This window comes from Helianthus annuus, chromosome 17 (assembly GCF_002127325.2).
Source record: "Helianthus annuus cultivar XRQ/B chromosome 17, HanXRQr2.0-SUNRISE, whole genome shotgun sequence".
Lineage (NCBI taxonomy): Eukaryota > Viridiplantae > Streptophyta > Magnoliopsida > Asterales > Asteraceae > Helianthus > Helianthus annuus.
Window position 1 is genome coordinate 151,194,096 of NC_035449.2, and position 11,649 is coordinate 151,205,744.

Sequence of the window (11,649 nt, forward strand, 5' to 3'; positions counted from 1 at the left end):
CGGTCAATAACCCCCCAAAGCCTTTAAGTAAGACAAGACTGTTTAAACGAAGTCGCACAAGCTATTCAAGACTGTACACCCATAAGGCGCAGAACTTGTGCGCCCGATCAAGCGGTATTTTAAATACCGTACCCCAAGCCCGTATAGGGAAAATAAGTCAAAATGTATTTACCTGAGCAAGTATAAGTCACAAATGATAAGTGTTGGTAGCTTTTACCGGGCCTCCTAATCTGGAACAAAGGTTTATAATTAACCTATTAGATTCCTAACGGCCTTTTATTTAAGCCTAAGCTTTGACCGGTTAGTTTTAAGAATGATACGGTTTACGCACGATTAAGCGAAAGACCGGATAGAATGTGATTTAGACCCGACAAGTTTGAATACTTGTATAATATGGGTATACTAAATACATTCTGGATTTTGAGATAAAAATGATATCGTTTGACCCGTTTCGGTCGATTTACGCAAACTAGTTACGTAAACCGAACCGAACGCGAAAAGGGCGATACGGGTAGACCAATGATTCAAATGCAAGTTCCCTGAGATAATATGCTTAAAATATGATATTATATCAGTAAGTTATGTTCTATATTGCCCGGAATAATTTTAAACCCAATTTATGCCTTAGAAGGGCATTTTGGTCATTTAAAAGATAATAAAAGAGTAAAATTAGAAATCTGAGTTTCGGGTCTGGTTCATACAGTAAATATACCTCATTTAACATATTATAACAGTAGGGTATGACCCATATATCAAATTTATCATTTAAAACCAAACTATGCACCGTAGGGGTATTTTAGTAATTTCACAAGGGCTAAAAGTGCCAAAACTGGAAGTCTGAGTTCATATACTTATACTTACTGTTTTATTATGAAAATATGTTAAACACATCAGTAGGTATAGGTCTTATATGTTTAAAACAAGTATAACGCTCAATATGCGCTTAAAACGCTAAATATGCGATTTAAGGGCGTTTTCGGGTTTTCAAATTAAACCTGAGATTTTTATATTTCCAGAATACTTGAAATAATTTATTCATCATATAAAATCAGTAGAAAAAGGTTTCGGGTCAAAAGGATGTGTAAAACTCATTTTATGGCTAAAACGGTCAAAACCGACATAAGCCGAAATGACTAGGTGATCTAGGATCCGTTCAGCCAAAAATTAATTAAAAATCATCAAAATTCCCAGAATATTATATTACTTCTGTTGGTAAAAAGTTTCGTATCAAAACGTGGCCAGAAACGGGTTCTACGCGAAAAGGACCGTTTATGTAAATTTATAATATAGTTTTACGCTAATGGCCATAACTCACAATCTGGACCACCAACTGATCCGAAATTTTCGGTGCAAGTTTATATATTAGAAATAAAGATTTCTATCCTTTCACTTTTCCAAAAATCCCGTTTTAAATCAAAAAGGGCAAAATAGTCAACTTTATGTATAAATCGGAAACATGCATTCGAATCGGCTAAGCATAGACTTATGACATAAAATTTCCAGAAAGTTTAACTAAAATGCCAATGGTCAAAAATGCTCTAAAATACAGATCTCACACATGCATGTACGGATCCGAACCGATAGTTTACGAAAAAGTCGTTTATTAAGACTTTCGGTTCCAATCCGGGTTTACACTAAAGATTGTCGAGTTGATCGTGGTAAAATACATTCTTATATTTATAATAAAGCTTTCTATGAAGATCAAACAGATTGCATGTCATCTATATCATTATTCATGTCATTTTTCACAAAAATCGCTTCTGTTGACTTTTTAGAAATAGGTTTGACTCGACATTTAGCATGCATGTAGTGGGAATCAGAGAGTACCCTTTAGAGGGTTTGTTTCCCATAATATTACCAACATGTATCAGGTTTCAATTCGAGAAATGACTGATTGAAACCCGTTTAATCAGAAAGTCAAAGCTTATGAACACCCAGTTTGACTTTTAGCAATAATCAAGGTAATAACGGATTAAAGATTGAATTGAAAGCTTACAAAGGTCCTATAGGTGTTTAGTGAACACTAGGATTCGACTTTGATGATCAGATTAACTCCAGAAAGCCTGCCTTGAAAGTTCTTGAGAGCTCTTGAGAGAAATGAGTTCTTGATCAATGCAAATGTCTAAGAAATGGCTTGGTAATCTGATTTAAAGCTGAAATTCGTGGGTTACTGTTTGCCTAGCCATGCATGGCTTCTAATTGGAGCAAAAGGAGGCAAGAAACAACTGGATACCACTCAAAATCGGAGCCAAATCACCCAAATACGATTTTTCTGTCGCTGGCAGCCCCACGCGGCCCGCTTGGGTCATGCCAGGCGGGTCGCCTGACCCCTGTTCAGCAAAACAAGTTTTCATTTTGGCAGCTTTAGTCCCTGAGCTTGCGTGCGTTGTTTCGGCTACTTTTCTCGACCCGTAAACCCCCAAACTTGGTTTCTAAGAACCTTAGGACTTTTACCAACATGGAAATGTCCTCGGAACATTTTGCGCTCAACCGAAAAGCCCTGAAATTCGACGTTGACGCTTTTAGTCCTTCAAGTACGGTTTTGGCCATAACTTTCTCATACGTTGACGAAACTTCATGAAATTTTAACCACGTATTCTAGTGAGTATATTTTAGCTTCTCAAAGTTTCGGGTCTGCCAAAAGTTCACTCAGAGGTATAAATTAAACATGTTGACACTTTTGGCCCCTATAGTTTGAAATACTTCACTTTTGTGCAATTTCCGCGCCGTATGATCCATGAACCATCCGTTTAAGGTTATAAACATTATGTAGGGTTATCATAGAGCCTATTTATCCATTGTTGACACTTTGGACCCTTACGTTCCATAGTTTTCACCGTTTGTCACTTTTAGTCCCTCTAAAGTATGTTTTCACATAACGGAACCTTATGACACGTGTCAAGACATTATTGGACGAAATTTTTCGAGGTGTTACATCCTCACCCCCTTAAAAGAAATCTCGACCCCGAGATTTAATCAAACAAATGGGGATATTTTTCTTTCATCGTGGATTCCACTTCCCACGTGTATTCGGGACCTCTACGGGCATCCCACTTGACCTTAACAATAGGCACGTGCTTCCTTCGAAGCTTCTTTACCTGTCGATCCTCAATCGACAAAGGTTTTTCCACAAATTTTAGACTTTCGTCTATGTGTATATCTGTATGCGGTATAACCAGTGAATCGTCAGCGAAACACTTCTTCAAATTACAGATGTGAAACACATTATGAATGGCACTAAGTTCTTCAGGCAAGTTTAACTTGTAAGCGACTGCCCCGACACGTTCGATTATCTCGAAAGGTCCTATATATCTCGGGCTTAGCTTGCCTTTCTTTCCAAATCGCATTACACCTTTCCAAGGTGATACCTTAAGCAACACTTTTTCACCCACATCAAAGTGAAAATCTTTGCGCTTAGGATCCGCATAACTTTTCTGCCTATCCCTGGCAGCTTTCAAACGATCACGGATCTGAACGATCTTGTCTGTCGTCTCAAAGACGATATCTGGTCCAGACAACTGGACATCTCCAACTTCTGCCCAACAAATGGGCGATCTACACCTTCTACCGTATAGGGCCTCAAAAGGCGCAGCCTTTATGCTGGAATGGTAGCTATTGTTGTAGGAGAATTCAATCAGTGGTAAGTTCTTATCCCAACTACCACCTAAGTCGATCGCACATGCTCGAAGCATGTCTTCCAGAGTTTGAATAGTACGCTCACTCTGACCATCAGTCTGAGGATGATAAGCCGTACTAAAATTCAAACGAGTGCCCAACGACTGTTGGAAACTCTTCCAAAAATGCGACGTATATCTAGTATCTCTATCAGAGATAATAGATATAGGTATACCATGTAGCGCTACTATCTTATCGACGTATAATTGAGCTAACATATCTGAGCTATACGTCTCTTTGATGGGTAGAAAATGAGCTGACTTAGTCAGTCTGTCTACTATGACCCATATGGTATCATTTCCCTTTTTCGTCTTCGGTAACTTGGTGATAAAATCCATTGTCACCATTTCCCATTTCCACTTGGGAATTTCAGGTTGCTGAAGCAAACCTGACGGCTTCTGATGCTCAGCCTTGACCTGCGCACAAGTCAAACATTTGGCCACATACTCGGCCACTGACTTTTTCAAACCAATCCACCAGTAGTTTGATTTCAAATCCTGGTACATCTTATCAGCTCCAGGATGAACGGAATATTTAGAGCTGTGGGCTTCCTGGAGGATAACATCCCGAAGTCCTCCATATACTGGAACCCATATTCGTCCGTTTAGTCGTAGCATCCCATCTTTGTCGTGGGATAACTGCTCCTTAGTTACTCCCAACTTTTCTGCAGGATAGTTAGCTTCCAGCACAGCTTCCTTCTGTGCAGCTAACACCCTTTCATTCAAATTATTCCTTATTTCAATGCGCTTGGCATTGATTCTGATCGGTTTCACCCTTTCCTTTCTGCTTAAGGCGTCGGCAACCACATTTGCCTTGCCTGGATGGTATCGTATCTCGCAGTCATAATCGTTTAAGGTTTCCATCCATCGCCTTTGTCGCATGTTCAATTCCTTCTGATTGAACAGATGCTGAAGACTCTTGTGGTCTGAATATATTATGCACTTGGTTCCATACAAGTAATGTCTCCATAGCTTCAATGCAAATACAACTGCACCCAATTCCAAATCGTGGGTGGTGTAGTTCTTCTCGTGCACCTTTAGCTGGCGAGAAGCATAGGCAATGACTTTGCCTTTCTGCATGAGTACGCAACCCATGCCAGTGTGTGATGCGTCACAATACACCACAAATTCCTCTATGCCATCGGGCAATGTCAATACTGGCGCATTGCTCAGCTTCTGCTTCAGAATGTCGAAGGATTCCTGCTGCTTAGGGCCCCAATCAAACTTAATCTTCTTACGAGTCAACGAAGTTAGGGGCGCAGCAATTCTCGAAAATTTCTCGATAAATCGCCTATAATATCCTGCCAATCCGAGGAAACTGCGAATCTCGGTAGGCGTCTTCGGCTCCTGCCAATTCATGACTGCTTCGACTTTAGCGGGATCTACTTGGATACCACGCTCGCTTACAACATGTCCAAGGAATTGGACTTCTCGAAGCCAAAATTCACACTTCGAAAATTTGGCATAAAGCTTCTCTTGATTCAAAAGTTTGAGAATACAACGAAGGTGTTTCTCATGATCAGCTTGGCTCTTCGAATAGATAAGAATGTCATCAATGAAGACGATGACGAACTTATCTAAATAAGGTTTGCAGACGCGATTCATGAGATCCATGAACGCGGCTGGTGCGTTAGTGAGCCCAAACGGCATCACTAGGAACTCGTAATGTCCATAACGAGTCCTAAACGCGGTCTTGTGAACGTCTTCCTCCTTGACCTTCAACTGATGATATCCTGACCTTAGGTCAATCTTGGAGAAATAGCTTGCTCCTTGCAGTTGATCGAACAGATCGTCGATCCTGGGTAACGGATACCTATTCTTGATAGTGACCTTATTAAGCTCACGATAATCGATGCACAGACGCATCGAACCATCCTTCTTCTTAACGAACAAGATTGGCGCTCCCCAAGGGGATGAGCTAGGTCTGATAAAACCCTTAGCTAATAAATCATCCAACTGCGTCCTCAACTCCTTCATCTCCGTTGGTGCCAATCTGTATGGTGCTCTTGCTACAGGTGTTGCACCTGGAATAATGTCTATCCGGAACTCCACTTGTCTATCCGGTGGCAACCCGGGTAGCTCTTCAGGAAATACTTCAGGATATTCCGAGATAACAGGGATATCCTCAATCTTCGGCTTCGGCTCATCTATGGTAACTTGTGCCATATAAATGACACATCCTTTCTGCATGCACCTGGATGCCTTGAGCATGGACACTTGCTCCAGCAATCCATGCTGGGTATCTCCTTGAATAGTAAGTGACTCACCAGACGGAGTCTTAACTATTACTTGCTTTCTATTGCACAGAATCTGGGCTTGGTTACTTGACAACCAATCCATGCCTATCACTATGTCGAATCCAGCTAACTTAAAGGGAAGCAAGGATAACGGGAAAGAATGATTCCTAATGGATATAACACATCCATCTAGAACAGTTGAGGCGGTTTCTAAGGTTCCATCGGCTAATTCCACCTCATATTTCACACTTAAGGTTTTAACAGGAACGTTCAACAGTTAACAAAACTTATCATCTACAAACGACTTATCGGCTCCTGAATCAAACAAGACTCTAGCAAAAACATCATTTACAAGAAACGTACCGGTAATGACGTTGTCGTCAAGGACTGCTTCCTTAGCGTCCATTCTGAAGACTCTCGCATTAGTCTTCTTCCCATCATCTGCTTTCTTCGCATTCTTTGGGCAGTTGGGCCGAATGTGCCCTTTCTCGTTGTAACCAAAACAGGTTGCATCCTTCATTTTCTTGCAATCCACAGCTTTATGATCTGTGGACTTGCAGATTCCACATCGTTTCTCCAAAGACTGGGATTTTGTTTCTAACCGACACCTCCCAAAGTGGTGTCTCCTACAAACCTTGCATTTGGGTTTCTCACCCGACTGATGATCACTTTTCCTAGACCCCGACCCTTTCCTGTGGTCGTTGTTCCCTCTATGTCGCTTTTCAGATCTTCGTGAGGTGTCATCCTCACGTTTCCGTTTGTTCTCCTCAGTGCTCTTCATGGCTCTCAATCTTACCACATCCTGAGTGAGGGAGAGGGATAGATCTGCTACGGATCTAAATGTAGTAGGTCTTGAAGCTTTGACACTAGCCTTTATCTCCGGTGCCAGACCCCCAATAAATCGAGCAATCCTACGCGGCTCCGGGGTCACCAAGTAAGGCACTAAATGAGACAACGTGTTGAACGTAGTAAGATACGCTTGACAATCGAGGTTCTTCATAACTAAGGATACAAAATCCGATTCGATTCGCTCGACCTCGTGCTGCGGACAGAAGTTCTCTTTAATCAGTGCCACAAACTGTTCCCATGACAAACCGTACAGTGTGGCCTTACCGGCAGCTTGTAGGAGTGACTTCCACCATGCTAACGCATCTCCCTTAAATGACTGGGACACGTACTTCACGACGTCCCTATCAGCACACCCGCTGATATCAACCACAGTATCCATCTCATCAATCCACGTCATACAATCGACGGCTCCCTTTTCCCCAGTGAAATCTCTGGGCTTGCAAGATACAAAATACTTATACGTACAGGACCTGCTGTACGTGTCATGTTTCAGCTTAATCTCCTGCTTTGGGACGCTGCTGTGGTTGGAGGAATGATTATCATCCTCAGCTTTCTTCGGCTCACTCTTTTTAGATGGCGGCTTACTATGAGCCTCAGAATGAGTCTTGGGCTTTGCGTGCGTTTCTGTTCGGGTCCTACTCCGAGTACCACTAGATTCCCTGAATTGCCTATCCATAGCTTTGGCAACAGCGTTATCTATCAGTGCTTGCAACTCTGCACCGGTAACGTGAATCTTTGCATTATCTGAGTGTTCCCCAGAATGACTGTTGGTCTCCTCCGATTTGGCCATTGTAGCTTTAAGCTACAATAAAGGACAAGGTCTAATTTAGAACCTAACAGTATTATCGTTCTAGACGATTTATTAACCATGGTATCAAGAACCTTAGCAGTTAATTTAATAAATTTCATTCAGGCTCTTATTAGCAATCAAGCAATGAAATTATATATATTGGCACCATAGGCCTAGTCACATGGACAATTACTAAATTATAAATTTAGATTTTTTTTTATAGGATTATAAATTGTATAATTAAACAAATAACCCTTTACTAGGCAGGGAGTCATAAACCACAACTGCCATTATATAACATAGTTATAACCCGTAGGTATCAAGTCGTTAACAGACTTGTGTACAGATAAAATCTGTAGATATTTATTAAAAAGGGTGGCTTGTGTGATTCTACAGATCACGCTTAACCAGGAATGTTAACATGTTTTCAGATGTTAACAGGGAGTTGAATCTTTTCAACCAGGTTTTACCATCACAGCCAGGCCTGTTTATAAGGCATTCAAGCTAGGTTATACCTTACTAAGATCCTTATAAAATGGCAAATCAAAATAAAATTGATATTTTCCATTATTTTAATATTATATTCATGTACATAATAAAATGAGAAATTCAAATTAACTATTTCAAATTTTAAATAAAGTACCAGTACATCTTTGCCCTAAACGGGACTTTGAAATAACATGAATAACATGAATAACATGCCCGCGCAGGGGCTAAACAAATAACATCAATAACTAAATAAAACAAACCCACGCAGGGGTTAACAGGATAACATACCCACGCAGGGGTAGAATACAAGGATGGATGTCCACGCAGGGACATGAGTACATGAGACAAAAATCGAAGGATTCAATGATCCCTCTTGCTCTTACCCTTGAGCAGGTCAAATACCTTCTTGAACATGCCACTGGTGCGACGGCGATCAGCTCGCATCTCGTGTTGAAACTCACGTCGCATGCTATCAATCCCATGCAGGATTTCCTGAACCTGCGGCGGCGACATCATAGGCGCCGGTGGCGGTGGCTGGTACTGCTGCGGCTGCGGCGGCTGGTACGGCTGCGGCTGCGGTGGCTGCTGGTAACCCGGAGGGTAACCAAAAGTAGACTGCCCAGCAGCCCAAGTGTCTCCCAATGGACCACTAGGTGGGAGTGAGCTGTAGTTCACAGCTTGCCAATAAGGGTCTCCTGTGTAATCATAACCCTGGGGGAAAACATGCTCGAACGGGTTAAACTGAGCTGCACTAGCATAAGCCGGAATCGGCTCTCCATAGTTCTGCGGCGGTAGAGGCGGGATCGGTACAGAAGTAACCTCCGATACGGGATGCTGAGACTCCCCTGTCTCGGATTCCCCGGGAAGAGATGTGTAGCGGCTGCTACCAACATGTGGAGGGGTGCCTATGCGAATCCCTCCGTGCGTAGACATGCGCGCATTCCTCCTAGGCCTCTGAGGCGGAGGAGGTAAAACTGGTGGCGGCGGTGGTGACAGAGTGATCACGTCACGCCATAGGGCCTCAGATAGGTCCTGCGGTAGAGGCGGCTGCTGCTGGAGCTGCTGCTGCTGCGAGTGGTGCTGCGAGTGCACCGGTGAAACCTGGTGAGACTGGAGCATCGGAGAGTTGTGGCTGGGGGTGTAATACCAATCATGCTGCTTAAATCTCTCCTGAAAGCTGTCCCCACCATTGTAGGGTGATCCCCTAAATGGCGACCCATCCGATATCTCAATCGGATGGTTAGGCGTACCTGATGGTGGTAGCGAGGGGTCCGTATCCTCGTCGACGTCCATCTCGTGACCACCAGAAAAGTGGTCCTCCGGTCCAAGTGGGTTATGGCCCACTGGCTCATCCCCAAAAGCATCAGGGTTATATAAACCCTGGTAGACTGGTGCTGGATACTGGTGCGGTGACTGATGCAAAGGTATGTAGGATCCATGCGAACCATGGGGCCCATTCTCCGAGTGGGGCCCAAACGAGTGGGGTAAGGACGGTGAAGTGCTGGCGGATACCGAGTGTCTAGCAGGCTCGGCGAAAGACCTCCAAAGGTCGTTGGCGGCTGTGTTGTGCGTGGCGGATGGAGCTCGCCTATGTGAGGGCCCTGCCTCATGGTCGTGAGACGTAGCAAATCCTCCTCGACCTCTCATTCGTGGCGGCATAGTGATCCTGTCAAAAGTCAAACAAGTTGCACAACAAATATATAAGACAAAGCAGAATAATAAAAATAAATTAAACGAAATGTTGAACATTTCCTAAGTTCTTTGTCTAGACTCGAAAATCGAGGAATGTGCAATTGTGTAACTGAGATTAAACACATTAGGATAGTGTTTAATTCACTCAGCGTTGGCTCTGATACCAACCTGTCACACCCCGATTTCCACGTGTCACCGGTGGGCCCGGTGTGGGGTACAGTGACGTAGTTGGCATCGTCATAGGCAAACAACACAATATAATAATGCACAGCGGAAGCAGAATAGAAACATTTCAACTTTAAATAAAGTGCAATAATAAATATCACAGTAGTTGAAATGGATCCACAGGCGGATCAAATAAAATAAGATAAAAATAGTTCAACAGATATATTGTCGTCCGAGCTTGCGAGACTATAGTGGACGCTCTTAGGAAACAACCAGCCTATTTCCGTATAGTACCTGCACTTAACCTTTTGGGAAAAATACGTCAGTTTACACTGGTAAATACAAATCGACTGACTCATTTTGAAAATGACTGAAAATTGATTTAAATGCACAAGGCATAAATATTTTTATTAACTTGGGATAATTATATAATATAAACTTGTGAACGATTTACATGCACTCGTATCTCTGGTGGCCCGGGATCTACTGTCCGGGCTAAGAATTAAATGACACACCACATTAAAGAGTTATACACGACGAGTGTACGCCTACACCCCGTGCTCTGGTCGTGGCCATCTCGTAAGATAATGCCAAGGATATCCGGGACACGGTCAATAACCCCCCAAAGCCTTTAAGTAAGACAAGACTGTTTAAACGAAGTCGCACAAGCTATTCAAGACTGTACACCCATAAGGCGCAGGACTTGTGCGCCCGATCAAGCGGTATTTTAAATACCGTACCCCAAGCCCGTATAGGGAAAATAAGTCAAAATGTATTTACCTGAGCAAGTATAAGTCACAAATGATAAGTGTTGGTAGCTTTTACCGGGCCTCCTAATCTGGAACAAAGGTTTATAATTAACCTATTAGATTCCTAACGGCCTTTTATTTAAGCCTAAGCTTTGACTGGTTAGTTTTAAGAATGATACGGTTTACGCACGATTAAGCGAAAGACCGGATAGAATGTGATTTAGACCCGACAAGTTTGAATACTTGTATAATATGGGTATACTAAATACATTCTGGATTTTGAGATAAAAATGATATCGTTTGACCCGTTTCGGTCGATTTACGCAAACTAGTTACGTAAACCGAACCGAACGCGAAAAGGGCGATACGGGTAGACCAATGATTCAAATGCAAGTTCCCTGAGATAATATGCTTAAAATATGATATTATATCAGTAAGTTATGTTCTATATTGCCCGGAATAATTTTAAACCCAATTTATGCCTTAGAAGGGCATTTTGGTCATTTAAAAGATAATAAAAGAGTAAAATTAGAAATCTGAGTTTCGGGTCTGGTTCATACAGTAAATATACCTCATTTAACATATTATAACAGTAGGGTATGACCCATATATCAAATTTATCATTTAAAACCAAACTATGCACCGTAGGGGTATTTTAGTAATTTCACAAGGGCTAAAAGTGCCAAAACTGGAAGTCTGAGTTCATATACTTATACTTACTGTTTTATTATGAAAATATGTTAAACACATCAGTAGGTATAGGTCTTATATGTTTAAAACAAGTATAACGCTCAATATGCGCTTAAAACGCTAAATATGCGATTTAAGGGCGTTTTCGGGTTTTCAAATTAAACCTGAGATTTTTATATTTCCAAAATACTTGAAATAATTTATTCATCATATAAAATCAGTAGCAAAAGGTTTCGGGTCAAAAGGATGTGTAAAACTCATTTTATGGCTAAAACGGTCAAAACCGACATAAGCCGAAATGACTAGGTGATCTA